Source organism: Canis aureus, chromosome 19 (genome assembly GCF_053574225.1).
Source record: "Canis aureus isolate CA01 chromosome 19, VMU_Caureus_v.1.0, whole genome shotgun sequence".
NCBI classification, from domain to species: domain Eukaryota; kingdom Metazoa; phylum Chordata; class Mammalia; order Carnivora; family Canidae; genus Canis; species Canis aureus.
In genome coordinates, this window is record NC_135629.1 from 17133043 (window position 1) to 17160932 (window position 27890).

At 34.8% G+C, this 27890-nt stretch overlaps 1 protein-coding gene and 1 non-coding gene across 2 annotated transcripts in view; one reads left to right on the forward strand and one right to left on the reverse strand.

Moving 5' to 3' along the window:
• Window positions 1-27890, reverse strand: part of CNTN6 (contactin 6) — a 275835-nt gene that overhangs the window by 179765 nt on the left and 68180 nt on the right. The gene's annotated exons all lie outside the window — the stretch shown is intronic.
• LOC144291317 (U6 spliceosomal RNA) lies at window positions 1625-1729 on the forward strand. The gene has a single exon (XR_013358619.1). It is a non-coding gene; the product is annotated as a U6 spliceosomal RNA (small nuclear RNA).

Genomic DNA, 27890 nt, shown 5'->3' on the forward strand with positions numbered 1-27890 from the left:
GTCAGGCCACCTAGGGGAACACTGGGGTCAGTCAGGAGGCAGAGGGAAATGTAGGTAAGAATGAATAGGCAAAGCAGGGTAAGAAATCTAAAATGGACTAGTTTGAGGCTAATTTCATCAGCCTCTGGGGTGTAGGGGCTATCCCTAATTGTTTCATACCTGGTCCTGGAGTAATTGGATAGGGGAATAGGACCAAAGTATAAAAGCCCAATAAAGGAGGTGGTTGGAGTTATGAGGTCTAGATGGTTAGTCTGCACATGAAAGACTTTTCAAAGGTGAATCCTCCAATATCTGTAGGAACTGGCTAGCCTTGGCATTCTCTCCACATCCAGCAACACTCAGGATGGAAAAGTATCAGAGATACAGGATTAATATAATAATCCATAGTGCCAAGTAGCAAGAAAAAAGGAATAGGGCATTCATTCTCAATGGAGTCAATATCAGTCCTCAAGGAAGTAAAAATTGGCTTCAGGGAGTACAGAGGGTGGTGAAAAACGTTACTTTTTATGTATAAAGCACAGGAATACATATATTATATAAAAAGATATACAGTATGCATGGTTTTAAAACTTCATGGGCTTGACTAAAAGGACTCCTTTGTGGAAATAGGAGGGTGATAATGTAATACAAATTGAGAAAGTCTAAAATAGAGTAGCTTGGATAATGGTTGCAAATATAATACTAAATGAAAATTTAAAAAAGAAAAAGAAAACAATACATTGTAATAATATATTATTAATGTATTGACACATTATATTAATAGAAACTATTACTTTAATATTTATATAAAAATATCTTGTAAATTTGCTTAGCAAGTGTTTATCCATAAAGACATGATCAACTCCATGCTAGGAAAACCAAATCTCTAACTCCAAAGCTGAGAATCAGATAAAAATGTAAGTACTATAATTTGAGGATGTTTTGTTTGGGTAACACCATTTCTCTAAGAGATTTTCTGTCTTCTCCCTCTAAAATATCAGTAACAGTATAAAGACACCTTACAAAACAGAGATTTCTACCTTCAAACAGTCTGGGGGTCATGCTCACCATGCGTTTTCTTTCTTTTTTTTTAAATTAGTATCATTTTTTATTGGAGTTCAATTTGCCAACATATAGCATAACACCCAGTGCTCATCCTATCATGTGCCCCCCTCAATGCCCATCACCCAGTCACCCCCATCCCCTGCCCACCTCCCTTTCCACCACCCCTTGTTCCTTTCCCAGAGTTAGGAGTCTCTTACGTTCTGTCTCCCTCTCTGATATTTCCCACTCATTTTTTCTCCTTTCCCCTTTATCCCCTTTCACTATTTTTTATACTCCCTGAATGAATGAGACCATATGTTTGTCCTTCTCCGATTGACTTACTTCACTCAGCATAATACCCTCCAGTTCCATCCACGTTGAAGCAAATGGTGGGTATCTGTCGTTTCTAATGGCTGAGTAATATTCCATTGTATACATAGACCACATCTTCCTTATCCATTCATCTTTCGATCGACATCACCAAGTGTTTTCTGATCTTAAATTGACTTAAGGAGATTCCTTCATGAATTATTCTTTTCCCTTTCTTAATAATTTCTGCTAGAGGTGAGGAAACAGGGGAGGTAATACGAAATGCGGTGGGTCATGCCCACTTTGACAGAATGAACTAAAATTGGCCCAATACAGAGAAAATTATCATAGAGCCTACATAAGGATGACACAGGTTTTTGAGGCATTCCATTTTGGTTCTTTAATTGAAAAAAGACATGAGAAATTCCCTGGGGCAATAAAAATGTTTTATATCTTGTTTTAAGCAGTGGTTTCTTGGTGAGTACAATTATTAAAACTCATTGAACTGAACAGTCAAGATCATTGTATTTTATTGAATATTAATTATACTTTGACTTTTTAAAATGAGTGCAGTGGGAAGACTGAATGATGATTTAAATCTGAGGTTTACAGGGTTGCTCCTTCATATATAACTAAGGTTGAACAATTAGAGCATTAACCGTAAGTTTCTTGTACTTTATGTAACAGATGAAACTGCATTGGAAAATCACATTATTTGTAAAGTAAATCACACAGATCCTGAGAAAATGGCCTAGAGAGAAAGGTGACTTTTAAATATAGTAACCAGAAGAAGAGTAATATTAAAGAAATAATATTCAAGAATATGTACTGATTGTTCACCATACGCTAGATACTGTATTAGTATTTCAAAATTCTTATTTAACTTAACGTTCATCACGTACCAACCAACTTGTGTGTATTCCTAGAGGCTGTTTGTAATCCTCTAAGGATAAAAGCACCTATCATGGTAAAAGGAAGATGGTCTCAATGGAAGAGATATAGTCAGCAGACTGTGAGAAGAAACAATATAGTCAAGAATTTGAGAGTCTGAGTTTGCATCATAATTTTTCCACTGATTGTGTGACATATAATAAAATGTGTTAACACTCTGAAGCCGAGTTTATCTGTAGAATAAGGGGGTAGGACACATCTTAGGGGTTACTTTACAGGAAAGGTGGTAGCCCTCTTTCTATTCTGTTGGCTTAGCAGACATTAGTATTTAATCACAGAATTCTTTCCAATTGAGTTCTTATGTAGCCACCAAGGAATTCTCATTGCAGTCAATATGAAACATTGGTACTCACAGCTAATTGATGTGGAGTTAACTTGGAGAAGACAATATATCACCTGTTCAGGTGATAATCTGACTTTCTTGGCTGTAACACTCAAAATTGCTACTTAATTATTTTATATGCCCATTCATTGAACAGATATTTGCTAAGTGTGCTAAGAATGTGAATTTCAATTAAAAAATAATTCCTTAAAAAAAAACAAAAGAATGTGCAAGTCTGTGTGGTAGGCACTTTCAAGGATGCAGAAATAAACTGGACAAACCCAAAGGAGTTCGAGATTAGAAAATGTGATTCTACCTCTACATCTATTCTACAAAATAAGGTAGACAGTGATAACTGTAGTAAAGGATGTTTAGAAATGAGATTGTGTGAGTACGTCTGTGTGTGTGTGTGTGTGTGTGTGTGTTAAGGGAGGGGCAAACAAGTTCATAGGAGACCATGTTTTGGGTACATTTTGTTCCTTAAGTCATCAAAAATCATAAACTTCAATCACAAGGTTGTTGTGAAATCTTAAGGTGGGTCTAATAGATTCTGGTATATCAACTCCAGCTACACTTCTAGGCTACATGGCATCAACCTGTGCTGAGTCTTGCCTTATACAGCAAACACCCTTTTCAGCCTCTTTCTACATCACCTACAGACATCTGCATGTCAAAGGTAAGATTTGTGATACCAGTTGACTGGAGTAACTCAAGCCTATTCTAGACAGATATGCAATCACACGTGTACAGAAAAAAAAAATGAAACAAACAAAACTAATCTATCCCTAAATACCAGGGAATTTGGCCAATAAGAGAAAACTGAATTGAAATTCCTAATAGAAAGTATTGTTAAAATTTCACATCATATTTTTCTACAGAGGCTTGGGGAGAAGCCTTCCATTCTCCAGGAGATAACTGAATATTCTATTTTTCTGAACTTAAAGTTAAGAATTTTAATTGAATTTATGAACATTATGTTTCTTGGTTATTGGAAATTAACATTTCCAATTAATATTTCCCATATTCCTTATAATATTATAAGGTATAGCCATTTTTCATTTTTAGATTTATTTAAATAGCATTTTAAAAACCTCAATTGATTCATTGTTTGTTTGTTTTAACCAAAATCCAGTCCTAAGAGACCACAGAAAAACCAAAGGTACATTAGGGTGGCTAATACTGTAAATCCTGTAATCTTTTAATTTTTCTAATATTATGAAGCTGTAAACTTTCAAAATGTTATCAACTCCTGTAAATTCCAAAGGGATAAAATTCTTGCTAATCCATAAGCAGAATATAAGAATCATCAATGTTTTTGATATAAAATCTCATTTTGAGAGAGGTAGTTTATAAGAAGTGATCTCTTATAGAAGTCTCTCAGTCCCTTCTGGGGATGAAGGTAAAGATAAAGATGAAGGGCCAAAGTTACTCTCCAGTTCTAAAAGTACATACTAACTACTGAGTTCATGAAGGCTGATTCCTTCTTACCTTTGAGATGGGGGATACTATTTTTCAGTTGCTATTGATTATTGCTTGCTTATTCACCTTGGATTATTGGGTCATTATTAGGACTTTTGCATGTGTGTGTGTGCATGGTGTGGGGAGTAGGTTGATTGTGGATAAATGAGAACTTGTAGAGGAAAATGAGGATAAGGAGGAAGGAAGTTTGGTGGGAGTGGGATCCAACAGAGATACTTATGGTCCATACTCAAGGAAGTAGTATAGTATGGAGCTCCTATTTGGGAAATTGCTGAGAGAACTGAGGTAAGGGTCACTGTACGAGGCCTCAGGAACCTCTTGGAGCCAGAGATAGACTGCCCTCACGAATTGTGCAGATTTAGTGTTCCAAAGAAGAGCCACACATTGGATCTTTGTTATCCAGGCATCCAAGAACTGGTATGACAACTGCACAGTGCCCCATGCTTATAAGGACCCCATATAAAAACCTGTGAACAAGGAAACCTGCGTTTTCATTTCTACCTGGGCTTCACAAATTATGCAACCAATCCTGAGCAGGGGCAATGGTGGATCCCTACTGTCAATCTTTAGACCACTTCACCCTCTCTACTGCTATCCCCATGAAAATTATAGGACCAAAGGTAAAACCAGGCAGCTGCTGGGCTTTAGGAAAGAAACAATTATACTTGGGGAAAAACATGAAGACTTGACATGGGGAAATGAAGTCGTTGTAGCCTGATACCATGGCCTATAACTGTATATATAAACATACTATAGTTTCTATAAAAGATAAAGAGAAAATAATGTCTATGAAGAAGGATTTTTGTATAACATACACAAACTTTAATTATTTCATCTTCATTGGCCTCTACAACAGAAATGTAAAGCAAAGTGTGAAAGGGTAGAAAAGATAAAAACAATTCCATGTGTGGGTAGAGCTGATGTCAGCTACTAAAGAGGTATATAACTATATATTAAGCAGCATTTCAAGCTTATGTAGCTCCCAATGGGAAATTTTTACTTTGGGGGAAATCAACCATTGAAATTGATCAATGGGGAAGACCATGAATTGTAAGAAGGATGGCAAAGGCTTTTGCAAGTCATTCTTTGTGGATAAAACAGGTAGATCTCATATTGCAGCATTTATGAGGGCACACTGGTCTTACCTCTTCACCTGCCTTGATTGGTTTCACCCTTCAACTTTTTCTCTTAAACAACATAATAAAAACAGATTAATTTGATTATTATTATTATCTTTAAAGACTTTATTTATTTATTCATGAGAGACAGAGACAGAGAGAAAGAGAGACAGAGACACAGCCAGAGGGAGAAGCAGGCTCCATGCAGGGAGCCCGATGTGGGACTCCATCCCTGGTCTCCAGGATCAGGCCCTGGGCTGAAGGAGGCACTAAACTGCTGAGCCACCTGAGCTGCCCTAATTTGATTATTATATAAGACAAGATTTCCTTTTATATGTGTATTTGCACAGGGATAAGGGAGAGAAATCACACCGGTAAGGGCAGTTTATCATACCTCTTTACCTCTCTCCTTTATTAAAAAAAATAATAATAATAGATTGAATACTTCAGAAAGGCTACTGAGTGTGGCAGACATTTAGCCATTGCAACAGGGGCTCCACACTGGAAAAGGTCTCCCACCAGGAAGACTGAGCAGTGCTTCTTGCCACAGCCAAGTTCAGGTTGTCTTTTCCACTCAGAAAGCTAAATTAGGAGTTAAGAGGTACCAATTTAGCTTTTCATGCTGCAAATAAAAAATGAAAGAGCCCTAACTTACAGGAAATATAAAAAAGAAAGAAAGAAGAAAGAAGAAAGAAAGAAAGAAGAAGAAAGAAAGAAAGAAAGAGAAAGAAAGAAAGAAAGAAAGAAAGAAAGAAAGAAAGAAAGAAAGAAAGAAAGACCTAAGTGGAAAGCAGAGTGGCTAAATGATTGCATTTGGATTTTATTTTGCTGGTCATGCCAATAAGACTTGATATTTTGATCATTCTAAATTAAAGATGTCTTTGTGAAAGTTTCTTAAAATGATCAAAATGAAACAGGTCATTTGCTCTAGGTAATTCTGGTAGAGTGGGTAGAATTTGGGAAGCCGTCTGTGAAAATTGGGTTTGTATTCACAAGAGGGTCTGAAGGTATGAAACATTTTCATATATAAACATAGATCTGCAAATCTCTTTTCAAATGATAGGTTACCCTCTAGGAATATCAACCATCTTTGTGGTTGACACCCTTCTGGGTACAGTTCAAAATGATTTCTTCTACAGATACATAGAAATAGCTCCTTTTAACCTTTTTTCTTTGGGAATTTGGTATCTGTAATCTCTTCCATTTCCTTCAATATACTACTAACATATACACAAATATCTATTTTCTATATTAAACAATAAATACATCTATCATAAAAATCATCTTACTCCCTTTTATATTCCTCCTATTATTTGCTGTACTGCCTTGAAGTTGGTAGATGAATCAATTCATGTTTGTTAAATGGATGAAAATAACACAGGCCTAACATTTATTGATAAGATTACACTTCTAGGAACCAGAAAATAGTAAGGACAAAAAATAGTCATAGTCCCTAATCTATGCAAGTCACTATTTTCTTAATTTATATAATCCTCATAAAACTTAATGAGATGTCATTATTAATATTTCAATATTTTAGATAAGAAGAGTGAGATACAGAGATTAAGTAATTCAAGTTTATAGAGCAGCAGAGCAAGGATTTGAACCAATGCAGTCTTTAGTCTGTGCTTTCAATTATTATGCTATCTATAGCTCTTCTAACAGATTATATTTATTGTGTCTGTTGTAAGTGCTCTACATGCACTAATTCATTTCTAACTTGAATTCTGTTTAAGGAAGCTGGCTGTATGCCGGGATGGGATATATTAGCACTTTAACTGGCCTTTTATAATACCAAACATAGGCTGAGAATTTTATACTTTTGTGGTTTTATTCTAATGTAGTGGTTATCAAAACATGCATTGAGAACCCTCAGGGGTTCCTGGTTTCCTTTTAGATCTTTTTGTGCAAGCAAAGCTTTTCTTGACACCAAAGTGTTTTGTACTTTTTTGTTTTTTTTCACATGTTCTAAAAAACATTCTTTTTAAACATTAGTTTTCATTGTGGAAGAGATAAGAATCTCTAAGTGTAAAAACTATAGTAAATAATATAAAATTAAAAAGAAAGTCATGGATCAGCTCCTTAAAGTCAACAATTTTAAGCAGAAGGGATTTTGAGGTACTTGTATCCCATAGGACTTGCTCTATTAACTAGTGAACCATATTAAATTCATTATTAGATAAAGATCTAATAAGCAATGATTATTTTACAAATTTTAGGAATAATTCTTTACTGTCTTTCTCTAATGTAATATGATACTCTAAGTGTGTGTGTGTATATACACATATATATATGTGTGTGTGTGTACATACATATATATATGTATTATTTTTAACCATTCCTGAGTTACCTATTGCTCTAATCTACACCAAAAGTATATTAATGTAATGCTAAAACAAACACTAGTTGTTCCTGATTCTATAAACAGAAAAAAACATAACCTTGTATATTGCTGTTAACATTACAGTCCCGGGATCCCTGGGTGGTGCAGCGGTTTGGCGCCTGCCTTTGGCCCAGGGCGCGATCCTGGAGACCCGGGATCGAATCCTACATCAGGCTCTCGGTGCATGGAGCCTGCTTCTCCCTCTGCCTGTGTCTCTGCCTCTCTCTCTCTCTCTCTCTCTCTCTCTCTGTGACTATCATAAATAAATTTTAAAAAATTAAAAAAAAAAAAACATTACAGTCCCATGTGATTCCCTAATAAACTTCTAGTGAAAAATACCATGAATGAAAATGTTCTACTAAATAATACATCACTTCCTAAGACTTTCTGTACATTTTTATGCTTAATTCCTAGGCTATGTAAGTTTCATGTAGTTTGCAGTTACCTGTTTAAATTAAATCCTAGGGCCATAAAATAACTATTATGTATTTTCAGATGTTCATAAGGAAAGACATCATCATATTCCAGTGAAATCAGTATATTATGTTACTGTAGTACAACTAGTTCCAAATTAGGGTATTATTATTATTATTATTATTATTATTATTATCACTTTAACATGAATTTGTGTCCTTCAAATACGGAATTAACATAAAAAATAAACATCTGGCTTCATGGCAAATATCCACCATTACATTAAAGGAAGGTACTGTTATGATATTTACTAAATTCAAAGCACACTCTTCTCAATGAAACATCATTAGAATTTTTGGTATCAGAGTAAATAAAAATGAAACTTTTCCATGTACTGTATGAGCATTATCTTCTCTTAAATTTGCTATCTCTTCTGTTGCACTTCTGTAATAATCATTTGGCAGACCTGTCAAAACTGCCAGTTGTGGAATAGAAAAAGGATGGTGGGAAGACTCTTCAAGATGACCCCCAATGACCTTTCACCCATATGCACATGCTTTGTAAGTTTCCTGCCCTGGAGTGTGGATGATTGCAGTGACTTGCTTCTAATCAACAAAACAAATCAGGGGGGATGGAGTGTCACATCTATGATTAGTTACATAAGACTGTAACTTCCATCTTGTCAGAAGGGTGTCTCTGTTGGCTACTCAACTTGTACAATTATCAAAGCAAGAATGTGTGGAGAAGCCCATGTGATAACTAATGGAGGGTAGCCTCTGGGCTGCAACCTTCTAGGAAATGAGGCCCTCAATCCAACAATACTCATGAAACTGAGTCTGCCAACAACCTTAAGCATTTGAAAGCAAATTCTTCCCCAGTTGAGTATTCAGACAAAAACCCAATCATGTTTGATACCTTGAGTACCACTTTCGTATGAGATCTTGAAGCAAAGAGCCCAGATGGGCTGTGCCCAGAATACTGACCCACAAAAACTGTGACATGATAAATGTAGGTTATTTAAAGCCACCAAGTTTGTGGTAATATTATTTTGCAGCAACAGAAAATCAATAGAGTGACTCAGATACCAGGTCTCTTTAAAAGTGTCTTTTAAATTATGGTTCTGATTTCAGGAGGTACTGTTATTCATGAAGAAAAGTAAGGGAATTTTAAATGAAAATATAAAAATGTGTCTAATAAACCTAGAAAATAAGTGATACTGAAGATTATAAAAATATGAAATTGAATTGTATACTGTACAATCAGTAGAATATTGGCCCTTGTGAGACATTTTGGTACTTAGCTAATGCTGAAGGAAAAAATATGACCATGGGCAATGAACCTGTTTACACCAGTCTTTGATCAATCTACTTCTTTTAAAATTTATTTTCATTAATATTTTTCATACATTTAAAATTATTAATTGACAAATAATATATATATTAATCCATGGTATCTCTTTGAATAAATAGAATTGTCTTTTAATAGGAAAATTTGGCACATTATGTCCTCAGGCTCACTTTCTTCAATTTCTTTACTCTAATTTTTATTTTGTTACATTAATTTTTTTTCTGAGGACAATCTTGATGTTAGAATGATTCTATTTCTCTGAGAACTGTAAATTTTAATATTAACTTAGAAGCACTGTATGTTGTCTTTTAAATTCCATGCCCATGTATATAGAATATTTCATCTTGTCCTTTTTAAAATTCACAACTTTAACCCACACATGAAGGACAAAAAAAGACCATGCCTGTGAAAATTGCACTAATGGTTTCAGCAACTTAAATCAATGATCAAATAAAAAATAAAATAATTGAGATAATACATTTTACATATTAAACCTGGACTCCTATAGAGCTGATCTTTAGTTGTATCTTTTCAAAAAGCTATAAAGTGAAGTTCTCCAGGATTACTTTTAAAGAAAGAAATTAAATTGTCCATGCAACACCATTACATATGCAAGAAAAAATATTCACAGATGCATGATAAACATTTCAATTGGATTACACTTTTATAGCTGGAACTGAAATATAATTTTAAGCCACAAGCATTCAAGCATGTTTCATCAATTTTCTGTTTCTTTGCCCATATGAAATGTGTGATAAATGATATAAATATATGCATAGTTTGTATATGAGTTACACTTTTGAGGTTAAAAACAAACAAAAAAAAATAGCCAAATAAAATGGCAACAAAAATGAGTGAGTGCTTATCTGTATTTTAACAAAGACTTTAGATTAATGATATGTTTTAAACTAAGAGAATACTCATTATAACTACATATTTGATCCCTGCTCAGGAGGATGATACTGTTTTGAATTAGAAAAAAAATTAACAAGACTCGCTGAAAATGAACTATCAAGTAATTATAGTTCTACAATGACTTCAGAGAACATTGCACCCTAACATCAGTGATTCATCTTTCTAAGACTCTGGAAACAAACTATGTGGAAAGTCTGTTAACTGGAGTACCACCCTGAAAACTGGAAAAGGAAGATGCTTATCTTCAGACACCAACTCTGATAAGGAAAATATAATCATTAAAAGTTCATGCATAGGAATGCTAAGCTAGTTGTATTGTCTCTCTGGGATACTGGGATAAAACATTGAGTAGATTTGTCTACCATTCCTAAACAAAGGCTTAGAAGAGTAGCTGGAAATAATTAACGAGGCATTAATAGGTGAATGTCAAAAGGTCTTGGAATCATTCAATATACACTGAGTGCTTTGAAAATATAAAGCTTTGAGAAATAAAAGGAAAAGATGTTCTGGGGTGATTGCTGTGGTGACTAGTGTGATATTGGTGGGGTTGCTGGAGGTGAAGGCTGATGGTGGACAGAGATGGTGTTTTTCTATTGAGTATGTGGAAAGAGCACAAATGTGTGCAGTAGATACATACTGAATATTCAGTAGTCTTTTGTAAATGTTATTACTAGTTGGATTCTTTATAAAGAATAAGCGCAACTGAGCAGAATAAAATGCTCTCAAATATCAATTTTCCACACTCATGAATAACCTAGCTGTTTAGGCCATGAATCATTAACATGGCACAAACAAATCACAAGGATAAAGTACCCTGTGTGCAAGACATACATTTGGCTAGAAATAAGTCACCTTGCAAACCCAAAACTGCATAAACATAATGCTTAGAGAGATATCTATACACATAACATTGAGAAATATAGATGAATTTGTGTCTCAACAAATTTAGCCCAAAAGCTTAGATGTTTGTACTTTCAAAGCACTTTTAAAAATAAACAAAAATAAACTCTATTATTTCTTATTTTAAAGACTTTAGTTATTCCACTGTGTGTGTGTGTGTGTGTGTAAAATAAGATAAAATATTAGAAAACCTCACAAAGATTTGGAATAATAACTAAAGCAGCTCACATAATTTGATGATGTATATATAATCACAATGTTTGAGAAGTGAGTTCTTCCTCATATAATCTCTATAGAAAAAGCAACTCCAAGTTTTTCTCCCCTTTTTGGGGATATGGGTAAGTAAGTGTTTGTAGCAATGTGTTTTATTCATTGTGCATCTCTGGAGAAAATCAGGTCACCTTCAATGATCTTATCAGTCAAAGAAAATAGGACTGCTTCACAGAGCTATTAAGATGGAAGAGAATTAGAATGTATAAAAAGCTTTCAGATGCCAGGATCAAAGGGAAAAAGGTCACAGACTAGGCAGAGATTGTTGCCTTTGCTGAAATTCATGGTTTTGATTAACATGAAGTTGTAAATGGCTATAACATTGTAAGCAGTCATAATATAATAGAGTAAGAAAGAAAGGCCAAGGACATAGAAATGTAGAGAAAAGAGTCAAAAGAATAATTCTAACAAGTGAAGAAAAATAAACAACTAGAATAGAATTATAATAACATGCTTTTGGGTAATTTGTTTATGATTCACAAAATGCTTTAGCATGTACCAGGGAATTTAACCCTCACAAGTGAAGTAGGTATTGTTATCCATACTTCAGAGAGATGGAGACCAAGGTTAAGATGGTAAACATTTGTGCAAGTTCAAAGAACTATTGGCAGCAGAGCTACTGTTCTCTTCCAAGCCTTTACAACAATCAATAGAACATTGAAGGAACATTGTAGGATCACCAAAAATATTTGTTAAATAGATAAGCTTGTCCTTAAGCCTATTTTTCTAATTCCAAATATTATGTTCTTTCCTGTTAGCTGACTCCCTCAATAAGTGATAAATCTATACAAAACCATTTCCACTCTGTTAAAAACACTGCTGAGAGAGAAGAAAATAAAATATTTAGTAAATGTCTATTTTTAAAATAGAATTAGCTAGAGTACTATGTTACGTGACAATGTCCCATGAGGATGGAAAAAAATGACTCACTTATTTTGGTTGTGACTAATAAGAATATCATAATACTATCACTCAACAGATTATGTCTTAATGACATGTAAAATAACTAATTAAGCACTTTCTATGTGTTAACACAGAGAAATTGAAAGGTAGGTATTATGAATACCCATATTTACTTCTCCTAGATTCACTAACTATTGTCTTGCTCTCTGTCCTTTCCTTTTTTTTTTTTTTTTTCTTTTTTTCCTGAGTCATCTGAAAGGCAGTTGGAGAACCAACATTTTTTCTTAAGATGAACAATGCTGGAAAATATTATACCAATACTTTTTTGAATCAACTTTCCATGGATAAGGAGAGAGGATTAGCTAGCATTTTTGCCTCCTTTATAACAAATTGGTAGAGTATGGGGCTGGTGGCTGCAGGTAACATAGAAATTCTCCCTCACTTTCAGGTTCTTATCACAGAAACACTTGGGGCAGGAGCTATGAGAGAACTTTGTACCCAGTCACAGGCTCCTTCTTTCTTTGAACCTCAGCAGAAGCTCATAAAAAATTACTGTGGTATAATCCTTATTATACAGAGAAGGGAAAGGAACAACAGCCACTGTAGGAAAGGCAAGAAACCCCATTCATATTCTTTGCACTTATATCTCCTACGGAAAGAAAGCTTCAAACTGCAGGGACAAGTGTCTTCAGGAAGTGGTGAAAACACATTATAGCTGGAGATAGAAAATATAAACAAAACAAATCAAAACCTATACATCTTACCCAGAGTTACAGCTGGGAAGAGGGCAAGAAGACTGACGCAGCCACCTTCCTGAAACCCAGGAACAAAATGTTTGCCTAAATTGAACCTTAGTAAAACAAGAATGCCCCTCCATCACTGTACCCTGAGGTTGAACAAGGGTGAGAGACATCTAATAGTAGGATACAACTTGAGGAGTTTCAAAAAAGGGGAAAGATTTTTCTTTGAGGTGGAATACAAAGAGAAGACCCCAAAGAGGGAGAGTAGAATAGACATTGAGAATAAATTTCTGGCAAACCAATTCTCATCCTAAACATCACTGTCCCAAAAGAGTTGAAACCAGTGGTACACTGAGGATATTCACAGCAAATATAAATCCGGTACCTCTCTGTTGGCTAGATTCACTCAAACTCCCACACTAGAGGTAAAAGCATGCCTACTCCCAGGAACAGAAACTATTTAGTTTCTACTATTCTGTCCAAGATGTGCAGCTTTCAGCAAAGAATATATAAAACATATGAGAAAACAAAGAAAAAAAAATACTACCAATGGACAAAGCAATCAACAGAACCAGAATGAGATATAACACAGGTACTGGAATGATCACATAGAAAATTTAAAATAACTATGATTAAATGCATTAAAGCTCCAATGGAAAACACAGATAATAGGTAACATCGGTAGGATAATTTGAACAAAAGTCAATTGGATAAGTTAGAAATGAAAAAAAAAAGTGATAAAGAAAGCCTTCAAAAGTCTCATCAGCAGACTTGGCACATTTGAGCAAAGGATCAGTGAAACTGAAGTTGAGTTAATAAGAGTCCCCAAACTAAATCATAAAGAAAGAATAGCAGAACAGAGCCTCCAAGGGCTGTTAGATAATATGAAACTATTTCAAATGTAATTAGAATCTCACAAGCAGAAAATAAGACCAAGGTAGAAGAAATACTAATCAGGATTAAAAATATTTAAGGAAATTATATTCAAACAGAAAAAAATCAAGGCAGACAGGAAATCTTAAAGACAACACAGAGAAATAACACATACATCAGAAAAACAAATACAAAAATTGTAGAGTTACCTTCAGAAATCAAGAAGGTCAGAAAAAAATGGAGCATATCTTTAAAAGGCTGAACAAAAACATCTGTCTACCCACAATTCTATACCCAGTGAAAGTATCTTTCAGAAATGAAGGGAAAATAAAGATTTTCTTTAGACAAACAAAAACTCTTAGACTATGTTGTTAGCAGATCTGCACTAAAAGAAATATTAAAGGAAGCTCTTCAGGTGGAAGGAAATGTGACGCTAGACAAAATCTTGAATGAATATTTGAAACAAGGAAAGTAAGTGTGCTGGAAATGGTAACAATGTGATTTATTGATGTAACAAAAATTGCAGAATATTACATTTCATCTCTAAATGCCTCAGCATTTATTTCCTAATAAAGGGCTATTATCCTTCAATAATCATGATAGTATTATCACAATTGATACAATTAACATAGATACAGCATTTCATTCTAATCTGTATTAAATTTATCCAGCTGGCCAAAAACATATAGTCTTTATTTCTGATTATGTTATTCAGAATCGCATCAAAACTGCATTTTCAATACAATTTCTTTAGTTTCTTTTAATGTGGAACACTTCCTTATATTCTACTTTACCATATCAAGATTTCTGAAGGGCCTTCGCAATGGAGTTTCTCAACCTGAAGTCTATGGTGGTTTTCTCAAAATCAGATTTAGGCTAAACATTCTTGGCAAGAAAATGGCATAGATGATGTTCTATACATCTTATTCTATTAAGAAGCATACTATTTCAGTTGGTCCCTTTACTAGTGATGCTAAGTTTGATCATTTGGTTAGAGTGGAATGTGCATGTTTTGCCAATGTGGAAGTCTCTTTCTTATTTTTTAAGATTTTATTTATTTATTCATGAGAGACACACAGAGAGAGGCAGAGACATAGGCAGAGGGAGAAGCAGGCTCCATGCAGGGAGCCTGATGTGGGACTCAGTCCTGGGACTTCAGGATCACACCCTGAGCTGAAGGCAGTGACTCAACCGCTGAGCCACCCAGGTATCTCTGGAAGTCTCTTTCTCTGTAATGCAGACAATCTGTGGTGTGATAATTTGAGCCATGTGTAGTGTATTTTATTCCCCAACAAATTATAAACATCTTTACTTCCATCAAAGCTAACCTCTATAAATTGGCTTCTATATGCAGTTTCTATTTTCTTACCTGCCATTCACTAAATTCTACTTTATTATTAATTTCTTAAATAAACATATATAGTTCAGTTAAGGTTACAAGTGACATGCTCATCATAGCATCTATAGGTATTTCTATAGTACTCAAGTACTTCAAGCAGTCTTCATGTACTTGACTCATCAATTGTCACAGGCTGTTTCCTCACCAAAAAATGCTCTGTGATACAACACTCTAGCTTGCTTTATATCTTTTTTGTTTGAACTTTATCACTTTTACCTGCTAAACATTCTCCATTAGCCATTCTCTTCAACTAACCAGCTTGAGTCAGGTTGCCTCACATTTGGTCATGGTGCCCCTTTTTTCGTCTCTGCCTATTAAATTTTATTCATACCCATGACATAATGATTCCCAAATTCACCATGGCTCTAACTCAGCCTTATTCTTTTTGTTCCATGGGTAGCCATTTTTGTGGTCCATACTTCTATAAGAATAATAAGCTTATGCGGATTAAGGAATTCATGATCAAACTCCAGATCTGGTTATCTTTCTTATGCAGAAAATGGTACCATCACTGAACTGAATACTTCATCAGATACCTGGGAAGTCTACCTTCCTCTTATCTCTCTATAAAATGTTAACTCCAATTTTTAACCCTTGGATTAGGTCCTCAATCTTTTCAAATACTTCTATTGTCACAGTCAGATTTCTAAGCCAAACCACTGATTTTTTTTTCTTGCCTTGATTACTATGATTGCCTTTTAACTCTCATTCTTTCTATACAGTCACCATTGAGTGGCCAATGCAGTCTCTTCAATATATAAATCTGATCATGTCTTTGTTGTTTCTCTCCCCATCTACCTCCCTCTTCCACCTGGAAATCACTTAATGACTGGATTACTTTTAGACAAAGGGAAAAATGCTTAATAATTTGCAAAAGGTCCTACAAAGTCCTGTATGATTGGTCCCTACCTCTCCCTATTGTCTTATCTGATGTTCTCCCTATTATTATCTGTACTACCCTTCTGTTGGCCTTGAGCTACCTCTGTTTCCTTCCATCTACTTTCTTTGTTGCTTATTTTTGCCTGTGTCATAAATATCTTTTCTCCACTTTATCTAATTAATGGTCAATTATTATTCAGATTTCATAAAGTTAATTCCTCAAAGTAGTTTCATTGAATTCCCCAAAAGAAGTGCGCTTTCCCTATTATAAACTCTTAAAGACAGGAGTCTGCATGCACTAATCACAGGTGTGTGTGTGTGTATGTGTGTGTATAAGGATAAAATTACTGGGCTAAAAGCTCTGTAAGGATTGAGCCCATGTCAGTTTTACCTATAGCATAGTTCTTGGTATCTTAATTTAATTTTATTTGAGTTTCTCCTGTGTGTCCCTCACTGAGTTAGGCACAAGGATTCAGAAGTGAGCAGTAGGAGATATGTGACTAACAGTTGTTGAATGGATGACCAAGGTTTTATGAGATGACTGTGGACCCCAAAGTCCACACAAACAGTTACTAATTGTACTTCCTACCATAATTATCATCTGTAATATATATATAAAAAAAGGATTCAGTGATTGTCATTACCATCATTCAATCTACTGAGTTCCATTTATGACAGGAAACCTGACGAGAATGTTTGTGATAGGAAACTTGGAAATTCCATGTGATGCAACTAAATAATTTCAATTCGGGACAGAGTCCACTCTAATGCATTAAAAAAAGATTCAATATGAAAGCATATACTACATAAATACATACATTGTGTATTTAAAGAAATAATTCTCATTGTCTCTCAGAGGACATTCTATAGGCTCCCATGCCAATTAAAAGGCATTTAGTAAATTGGGTGCCTCTGAAGAGATGTACAAATTTGTTAGCTTTACCTCTGGCTTTAGCTAAATGAACAGGAAATTCTTAGGGGAAAAAAATAAAGCCTTTGTAAAAGCGAATGTATTGTGTGGGTACTAAAGAAATGCCTCAAGCGATATTTTCAGAAAAGACCCATTTTATAAAGGGCTATATTAAATTAAGTAAATGCTTAGAATCTCTGGGGAGAGACATTATGGAGATATTTGAATGAGCACAAAGGTAAGTAGCAGTGGAGGTAGTATTTCCTATTACTGGTGGTGTCTCCAGTGTATTTTACAAGTCCTTTATGAGACAGAAATACCCTATGCATCAAAAAAATCAGAGAATATCAAAGATAGAAAGGAATTAAGGATTCATAAATCCAATCCCATCAGTTTACAAATAAAGAAACTGAAGTTTAGAGAAGAAACATGACTTTTCTGGTGTCAGAGAGAAAGTAGAAGCATATTTTAGATTGGAATACTGGTATAGTCCATTATTCTAGGTTCCTTATACACACACACACACACACACACACACACAATTAGGAAAAGAGAACTTCCAGAGACTGTTTTGTTTTTAATCCAATTTTTATGTCTTTGAAGATTTTACAAAGGCATTCATTTTGTCAACAAAAATAAAATGAAGATGAAAATAATATTACTGATCAAGTAATAAAAAATAATTCCAAAGGAACTCACTGGAAGGCAGTGTGATAAATGGAATATCCTTAGTCTTGGGATTGGACGAATCTGGGTTCCAATTCCAACTGTGCCACATACTAACTATGTGAAATTCAAAAGCTATTTAGCTTCTCTTCATTAGTTTCCTCTCTCTAAAATGGAGATAATAATATCTATTTCCCTTCACAGTTTTCTGAAAATTAAATGAAATCATTCATGTAAAGCACTTAGCACAATATTGGGCACATGTTAAAAAGCTTAATGAAGATAGCTATTTTTATTGGAGCATTCACACTAAAGTCTAAGCAAACTGCCAGATGATATAAGAACATTTAGCATAAGGGCTAGATTTCCAAATGAAGAAGCCAGAGATGAGTCAGTAATAAGCAGAACTGGACTGATTAACTCCTACAGCAAAGAAGAAAGAAGATAATATATACAATCACTCCCTGTATCTACAGCAAGGATGTTAAACTTTTCTAGGACAAAACAAATAGAACAATCCCTAAAAATGTCCTCTCCTTAAGGTTTGCCTGGCGTGATGTCACAGCTGGTAGGGAGGCCAGAAGGGAAAGAACATCTTTAGATGGGAAGACAAGTAGGTTAAATGAGCAATGGCACAGAGTCAGTTCAAGTGTGATATAAATAGTGCTGAGATCTGTCTCTATTTCGCAAGACGAGACCTTGGCCTGAACCCATCCACTTCTGGAGAAAGATCTTCCAGTAGGAAGACACGTACCTTATGTGAAATGGGCAAAGATTCCTGCCTCTGATGATGAATAGCCAAGCTAGACACTAACAGACTAGCAGACTGGAGTCCAGCTGCCTCTAAATCATTTTTAAAAAGAGACAGCTTGCCTCATGACAGGTCTGTAGATAGAAACTTGTCTTCACTCTGAAGTAGATGAGTTGCTTATCAAAAAATCTGACTATTCTCTATGATCCTCTGAGACATAGTTGATTCAGATTTTAGTGAGATGATTAACATTTTAAAAGTAGGCTTAAGGTGTGAGATAGATACACACACACACCACACACACACAAATATGGTTATGCCGGCTGTTCCCACTTTTCACAGGAATTCCTGAATGCTGTTATATGGGTACACTAAAGTGGGCACAGAATACTGAGTCAGGCAGAACAATCTGGAATGGCCAATTACTTACAGTGCAGTGTTGAAAACTTAATCTATCTCAGTCCCAGTTTCTTCATGTGAGTTTTTACCGTAAAGACTAAATGAGAATATATATACAGTCTACTTAGTCTAGAGGCTGGCATGTGGTAGGTGCTCACTGAGAGTCATTGAGAGTTCGCTAATTTCCTGTCTTATTCCCTCTTTCCTGATACACTCTTTTAGGTTAAAAGCCCATTTTGGTTTTCTAAAATATTTTTATTACCAGTAGTATCTGCAGAAGCCAATATAATCCTGCTTTTTTTGGAAGACTGGTCAAGTAATAAAAAATTGATGAAAGAGTAAACTGGGGTTTAGAGCAGTGAAAAATACTATTTTTAAAGGACCTTTGAGGAAGTATAAAGTTGGGAAAGACAGAAGTATGAATTTCATATAGTTATTCTTTCCAGAGAGTACAAGGGGAATGCATTTGATGGGAATTGACCTATTTGGAGAGATGGTCCAATAAGACAGGGTAGGAGTTCCTAGGTCTGAAGACTCAACAGCTATAGTAGGTTTGAGTGGTATGATATCAGAGGCTAAGTTTTCACCAGAAGGCTAAGTATTGCTAATAGCTGCTTAGAGATTATGAGATTTCTTATATACAGAAATTGTTTTCAGTGGGGGGCACTTCTGATTCCCAGTAGACTTTTTGAGTCTGGAAACACTTTTTGATCATCATGACTTGGTTGGGGGGTATCCAGTCTGGAGGCCCGGGATAGTGCCAAATACTCTACAATGCACAGGACTGTCCCACATAGCAAAGGATGATCTGGCTCAAAATCTGATTATCAGGTCAATAGCACTGAAGCTGAGAAAAACCTGATTTATGGAAAGCAGATTGATTCTTTAGCCAAAATTTTGAAATGAAATTTTGAAGCAAAATTTTGGGCTTTTTTTTCTGAATTTTCACAGTTCTTCCCATCTCTTTCTGAAACCCGTATTTTTTCCTTCATTTAAGTTTGGGGTTTTATCTATGATCATAATCATCCAGTTATTCACTTAGTGTAATGGAGGTGGAGCATAGCCTTTTTAACATTGGATATGTGACTCAGAGAAGTAAGAAGCCCTAAGTAGCCAGCCAAAGCCCAGGGATCAAAGGAAAACAGTAAATTTCCCAGTTGACTGAGTATAAAGATCTGCCCTTAGAGATACGAACTCAATGTAGCAGTCATGGTCATTGCTGCTACTTTAACTGTTACTATTAACAGACTCTTAGCTCCATTCCTACTGTAATCACTAACTATCATTTATTGAGCACTGTGGTAGGCACCCTCCACTCTTACATGTCTATAGTAATGTGAATGTAAATAGTAGTGTGTCAAACTCACTCTATGAAGTAGTTGTTATCTCTATTATAAAGGACTATGCTGAGAAAGGTAGGCAATTTTAGGGTAGCCAACTATCTGAAGGGCAGCAATCAGATTTATACCCTGGTATGTCCTTTTCCAAAGTCCATGTTCAAAGCTAAGCACAGCAGTGTATGTAAGGAAGGAATAAGGGAAGGAGAAAAGAGTTGGTCATGGAATATGTAACTTCTGACACTCTTAATTTGGTTCTCTACGTCCCCTGTGATACGATTTGGATAATACAAGCAATACAAAAAAGAAGTATTTTTGAACTTCATATAATGTTTTAAGTTGCACTTTGATTATTCTGATTTATGCTAAGACCTCAATCTGTATCTTCCTGGGATATCAAATTCTTGAAATCAAAGGGCTCTAGAGATCAAGCATTTCCCCTCCCAAGGAAGTTTGCAATTTAAATAGATACTCTCGGTTTTCGACTCAGGTCTGCTATTAACTGAGAGTCTTAGAAGATAGCGTTACTCATTTTTTTATACATAAAGGAGAGAATAACATTTTTCCTTCCTACTTCATATTTTTGTTAATTGTTATGGTATAATTAAAGAATTTTGCACAGTATAAATGAATAAGAATATTAAAAGTACTCTTTTTCTCATAAAATTTAAGATGAAATATAACTTCAGCCACATATGTAACTTGATAGTCCTAAGAAAATATGCAAAAAAAAAGCTAAGTATTTGATTATTTATCAAAGTCAAAATTCTTGGTAGCATTTGGAAATTCAGAATGGTCAAGGTTTGTCAAATAAAGTGAAAAGTTTAGAGCATGGTTTTGCAGTCACTGTTGATCAGCAATGCCAGCAGTTGGGACAAAAGCTGGATATGAAAAAAAGAGACGAGCAGAAGCTCTTAGCTTATCTCTGTCTCTCTCACAATTATTTACATATTTACATATAGCTTTCAGAGAAATGTGTCATTTCTACCTTATAGGTTTCACCCAAAATTCCTTTTTGGTCAACTTTAATCTAAAACCATACAGGGAGGGCAGCCCCAGTGGCGCAGCAGTTTAGCGCCGCCTGCAGTCCGGAGTGTGATCCTGGAGACCCGGGATGGAGTACCACCTCCGGCTCCCTGCATGGAGCCTGCTTCTCCCTCTGCCTGTGTCTCTGCCCCTCTCTCTTTCTGTGTCTCTCATGAATAAATAAATAAAATCTTTAAAAAATAAAAAGTAAAAAAAATAAAACCATATAGGGAAAAGAAATTTGGAAATATAATTTTAGCTAAGCCAAGGTTGTTAGTCTTTCTTTTTCTGGATTCAGATTTCTCTTGATCATCACTTGGGTTTCTACTGAAGATAAGCAGTCATGTAAATTGAGAAGAATCAAATGATTATAGATTGGCTAAGTGTTTCCCTTCTTAACACATCAGTTGCCAAACATATATTTCAGTCTGTCTCCTCCCATTAATAGTTTGTTTGGAGTGTCTGGGTGTCCCTTGAATTAACTGATTGACCACATTGACAGACAGGCAGACTAATCAATGAGCTCTTAAGGATGGAACAGCAGAGTATAGTACGGCCTTAGCCATGAAATTGTGGTATTTGACAACTCGACCACAGCACTAGAGTTTACAAATAAAAAGCATTACTCATGTATGACTACGTTCTATCCGTGATGCTCAAGAAAATAATTTCAAAATAACAATCAGAAATTGTTTGATGAAAGAACGCACAGAGCAATTCACTCATAATTACCCAAGGGAACAGCATAAGATGGATAAATAAAATTCATAGATGAGTCCCAAAATGCCTTTTAGCTGAAAGAAGCAGTGCTGTACTTGTACATTCTTTCATCAGAATTATTAACAAATAGTAAGTTGTAATGCTTTTCATCTTTAAACCATTGGATATCAAGACCGTAAAAGGTTGTGGTCATCCTTAGGTACATGGATTATAAACTCAAATGTTATCAAGGGCCAAACTGTAACGAGGCTAAGAGGCCAATCCTCAGACACAGATTATTTTCCCTGGTCTGACTTTACTTCTGCCTCCTTTTCCTGTTTCTGTATTCTCATATGAAATGATTTTGATGTTGTAAAAATAAAGGCAATAGGCAGACACAAAGAGACAGAATATCCAAGTAGGTGGTAAACAGAAAAACCTAGCATTTGAACAGGAGATGATTTTTCTGGTACTAGTTCTCTAATGAAACAAAATCCATCTGCTGGGGGTTACACTTGGGGTGAGCATAGCCTAATGTATAGACTTGTGGAATCACTAAGTTGTACACCTGAAACTGTAACATTATATGTCAACTATATGTCAATAAAAATAATAATCTATCTGTTAAAAAATAAGTAAATAATAAAATTTAAAAACCCATCTGCATCATCAATCCTCATGTGCTTTGGACTCTGGAATTATACTCTCCAGCACAAAGCATGGTCGAGCTCCCACAAATATTTCATCATGCCCCAGATATTTTGGCAAGTTGTCAACTTCTATTTAAGAGAGACTGAAACTTGGGGGTATGTTAAATTATACTTATGGCCTTGGATTTAGCTTAGCATTATTATATAAAGAGTACAAAATGGAAAGAACAATTGGCAATTATTAAGAGATACAGTGGCTATAAGATTGATTCTGATCATTTGTTCCCAGAAAGCACTCTTCTTCAATTACTGGTGATTCTGAATAAGACTTCTATGGAGATGATGGGGGATTTGAACCTCTCTCCCTTTTTAGTGGCACAATTGTGGCTGTGTAGAGCTTCAATCACAAATGTAGCATGCATTTGCTACATTGTGCATCCTAGGCATACAAATACAGGTAAAACACACAAACCTCCCTGCCCTTTGGTATAAGAAATGATCATTGTTTCCTGTCTCGGAGTTGAGAACTGATTATAGAGCTAGTGAGTATTTGGGAAGGGTTTTGTTCTTTGTTCAAATGTTGGTTTTAGTTCTGTACGTACTAAATCTCTCCATTGTGAACTTTTGGTAAAGTGAGCAGACGTGTTGTTAGACGTGAGTTTGATTTATTAATTAGGAGAAGGGAGAAGAGTTCTTTTCATCTGTTTTTCTGATAACCTATTAGATACATTTTCAGATTGAGATTTTTTTTTCTTTTGAGCAGCATTCAAGGCTGTTATGTTTGTTTCTGAAATTAGTACTAATTCTTTAGTACAAAATATTTTGTACCCTTTGACTATGTGAGGTGATGGATATCTTAATTAGCTTGATTAAAGGAGTCATTTCACAATGTGTAAGTATGTCAAATCATCACACTGTACTCCTTAAATTTATACAATTCTGTCAATTATACCTCAATAAAGCTGGAAAAATAAATTAAAAATTAAAATATATAAACTCCAATGCCCATCAAGAGTATAATGAAAAGATAAACTGGGAAAGATTCATACAATGGAATCCTATACACAGATGGGAATTAGCAAACTCCTGTTATACACAACAACCTGGGTGGATCCCACAAAGTTCACATTAAATTTAAAAAGTCAGATGGGAAAAATAAATACATACTGTATGATTTTATATGTATTATAATCATACATATAATATACATGATTATATATATATGACACAGAGAAGTATATATTACATAAACTTTTCATGTAAAATATATAAACTAATCTACGTGATCATAAGTCAAATAATGGTTATCCCTTTGAGTCTCAACTGTGTTTGGAGGGACTTCTGGGATGTTGGAAAATTTCTGCAGCTTGGTTGGAGTGCTGGTTATACTGAGTGGGTTCAATTTGTGAAAATTCATTGAACCGACACTTAAAACTTAATCCCAATAACCAAACTGAACATGATTAAATCTGAGCTGCTGGAGGTGGGTTTCTGGCATAGTATTTGGAAAGGTCCTCACGCGAGTCTTTAAAAATAAATATACTAAGGTATTTCTTTGAAAAAAAAAAAGATACAGATAACAATGCAGATGTACAAAATCTGTATAATTCAGAGATATTCTGACAAAATCCAGCCCCTTATCATGACTTATAACACTCTGAATAATTGATCCCTCTCTCTCCCTCGCTCTAACCTTCTAGTTTTCTCTGATTCTGATTCAATGAAGCCACATGAGAGAAACAAAGTTAAATCAGGGGAGGAAATATCTAGACAACCTGCCGAATTACAATCTGCAACTAATCTGAATTAGTTGCAGATCAATAGGCAATTGATATATATATCTACAATTTTAAATAAGGGATCTAGAGGACTGCATGTGTGTTCCTAAGATTTGCATAATATTTTAATGAAATATGATATATTAAATCTGTTTTCCCAATTTTACCCATTTTGCTTTAATCACAATTTTTCAAATATGGCTACTTTTCTATCCCAAATATTCCCCATTATTATGATGAGTTGAGAATTGCTGTAAGTGCAGATGGCTTTCTATTCCCTTGTGACCCTTCCACATAAGACAGATCCTTTATCTTTAAAATGCATAATCTCCAAAGTGGGGCACAAGGAGTACACAAGGTGAACTATTGATAATGAGGAAAGAAAATGTTAGAAATTCTATGTGTTTATTTTGTCTATAATTTTAATTTGTATATTAAAATTAATATTGTTTTTAATGTATATAAAACAAATATCCACCCATTGAATTTATATGCCTATAACTATTATTCCTTTATTTGTTGCTCATAAAATTTTGGAGACTGCCTCCTTAAATCTTATTACACTCTGAGTGGAACCTGGCCTCTAAATACAATTGATACCAACTCAAAAAAACCCAACAGTTACATAAATTTGAATCCATGTCAAGAAGTGATACAAGTGATGCCTTGAATAAATACTGAACAAAATTTTCATCTAAGCTTTGGGTTCTCATCATAAACTCTGCTATTTTTTAGTCTTATGGTCCCTGATAAGTCTTGTATCTCTGAATTTCAGTTTCTCCAGGTAGAGAAGATTACAATCTTTTCTCTGCTCACTTTCAAGAATAGATGAAACACTGCACATAAAACACTTTATAAACTATAAAGCATTAGGTATAAGGCATAACTAATCAAATATTAAAGGTTAGTTTTTATTTTCCTTTTAGAACTAAGCATTCCATCTTTATAAATTTATTGTCAACAAAAATAAATACAATATATTTCTCAGAATGAGTACATATCTGCAGAAAATGACCTCTTTTTAAGCAAAGTATGTGGAAATAAAATTCTACTTCATGGAATAAGTAGTAGGAAAAAGCAAATTATTTGTTGCTTGGAGGATTATTCAGAATGGAGTTTACATTTCACCATCACTAAGAAAGACTGGATCTGACTTCATTAGAAGAAAGTGGATCTGAAGAAGGGCAGTGCAGGTGGAGACATTCATATGAGGAATGAAAAAAAAAGTGCAGAGATCTCATTGGTTGTACCGTCTGACTTATATGAAGGATACATGAAGGAGAGAAAGAGAAGAAATGGCTCAGGACACAGGTTGAATTAAATTAATTGGAGAACTTTCAATATTTGTTGAAGGAAATTGAATTTGAATGCTTGATTAGATGGTTTGAACTTCATAAGAAATTGGATCTTGACATAGAGTAATGACAAAATCCTCTGTACTTGATGAAGATTTGCCTTGATAGTAGTCTGTGTCAATAAGCTATGTCTTGGGAAAGATACATAGGATGCTTCAAATTAGGAAGAACACATAGGAGGCTACTACAGAAGTCTAGAGGAGAGGTAGTGGGGGATTGACTTGATTGATAACCCTGGAACTGGGAAGGAATGGACAAATACATCTTGAGATGAAATATAGCTCAAAGGCTTTAAATATTCAGATTATTTATGACACAATATCAGTGGGTATCTGCTACCCAATATTATTAAAATAACACTGACTGTGTTTCACGTATGCTAGTCCTTGAACAAACAACACTAAAATTATGCCTGCCTAGGTCAAGTGTGCCTGAGCAAACTCCATGTGTTCAGTATACATCATGAATTTTTTAAAGAGTAAAAAAAGTGCTTGAAAACAAATGGTATATTGTGACTAAAATGCATGTGTTTAAAAGTAGATTCTAATAATATATAATAAAATTTTAAGTGTTTGTGGATATTAGATTATCCCTATGTAGTATTGGCAGCTTACTTTGAGTGGTTATTTATTTATTTATTTATTTATAAAATTTTTAAAAAGATTTTATTTATTTATTCATGAGACACATGGAGAGAGAGAGGCAGAGACACAGGCAGAGGGAGAAGCAGGCTCCCTGCAAGGGGCCTGATGTGGGACTGGATCCTGGACGCCAGGATCATGCCCTGAGCCAAAGGCAGATGCTCAACCACTGAGCCACCCAGGCATCCCAAGAGGTCAGTCATTTATTAATTCATTTAAAAATATTTTTTGAGTGCTTACTATGTGTCAGATACTCTAGTATATTTAAGAGATGCAGCCACATACACGGGTGGAAATATTTTTACCTGCATAGAGCTTGTATTCTACTCGATGTACACAAAAACTGGACAAGTAATAAACAAATATATAAGTTAATTCCAGATAGTAACAAGTGCATTAAAAATAGTAAAAAAAAAAAAAAAAGAGGTAGTAAAAGTAATTGGGGTTAATGGTGGGACCAAGTGCTAGCTACCTTGATAGGTTCTAAGAGATCATTCCATGGAGGAGACTAATTGAATAAGGGCATAGGGAAAAATCCAGCTACAGAGAGATTTGAAGAAGAGTGTTCCAAGCAACTGAACAGGAAGAGAAGAATCTCAGAAGAGAAAAATCTTGGTATTTCTGGGAGCATAAGAAAGAATTATGGCTCTAGTGTAGTGAGCAAAGGGGAGTTTACTATAATTTGAGATGAAAAAGGCTGAAAAAAGTCAGATTGACTAGTTTTTTCCTAGCCATAAGGAGGGTGATTGTAAGTCTCAGGATAAGTTTTAAGTAGGAGAAGAAAAACTACCAGAATGCCCATGTTATCTTCAATTTGTGGTTAAGCTATTTATGGCACCCTTAAAATAAAAATATTACCTGATGCTATTACCTCCAGAGAAAAGTTGACTCTCTTTTTCAAAGATTTGGAATCGAAAGCACAATTCCCAATATTCCCATCTACTAAAGGCCAACATCCTTATCTGCATACCAATCATTTCCTTCTAGTGCTGACAAAACAGAAAATTTTTTTTCTAGATGTTATCCATCCAAAAAACAATTTCATTTAGAGTTTAAGAATCAATTACTTTGGAGGAAGATTTTATAATCATATAAACACCTTTATCAGTAGGCATTGCATTTTCAGCATTTCTAAATTGGGCCATCTCTATTAGAAATTGCAAAGATGTCACTTGACTTAAAAATATAGCCTGGTGTTCCATTCCTAAAGGTGCTATTATGCTAACAATAAATCTGAACAAGACCGTAGGCAGAGTGTGGGTTGTGATGTACTCAATATTCATCACCCTCTGACCCAACGGAATATCTATTATGTGCTTCTGGGATCCTTGAGCAAAGTAGGTTTATTACATCTGCCAATTTTCATGGATTTGCTGTGTGATACATCGTCTTCTTTGAAGAAATCGTGGTCACAGTACATATTTCCATCCTTGTGGTTTTCCTCTCTCAGGTA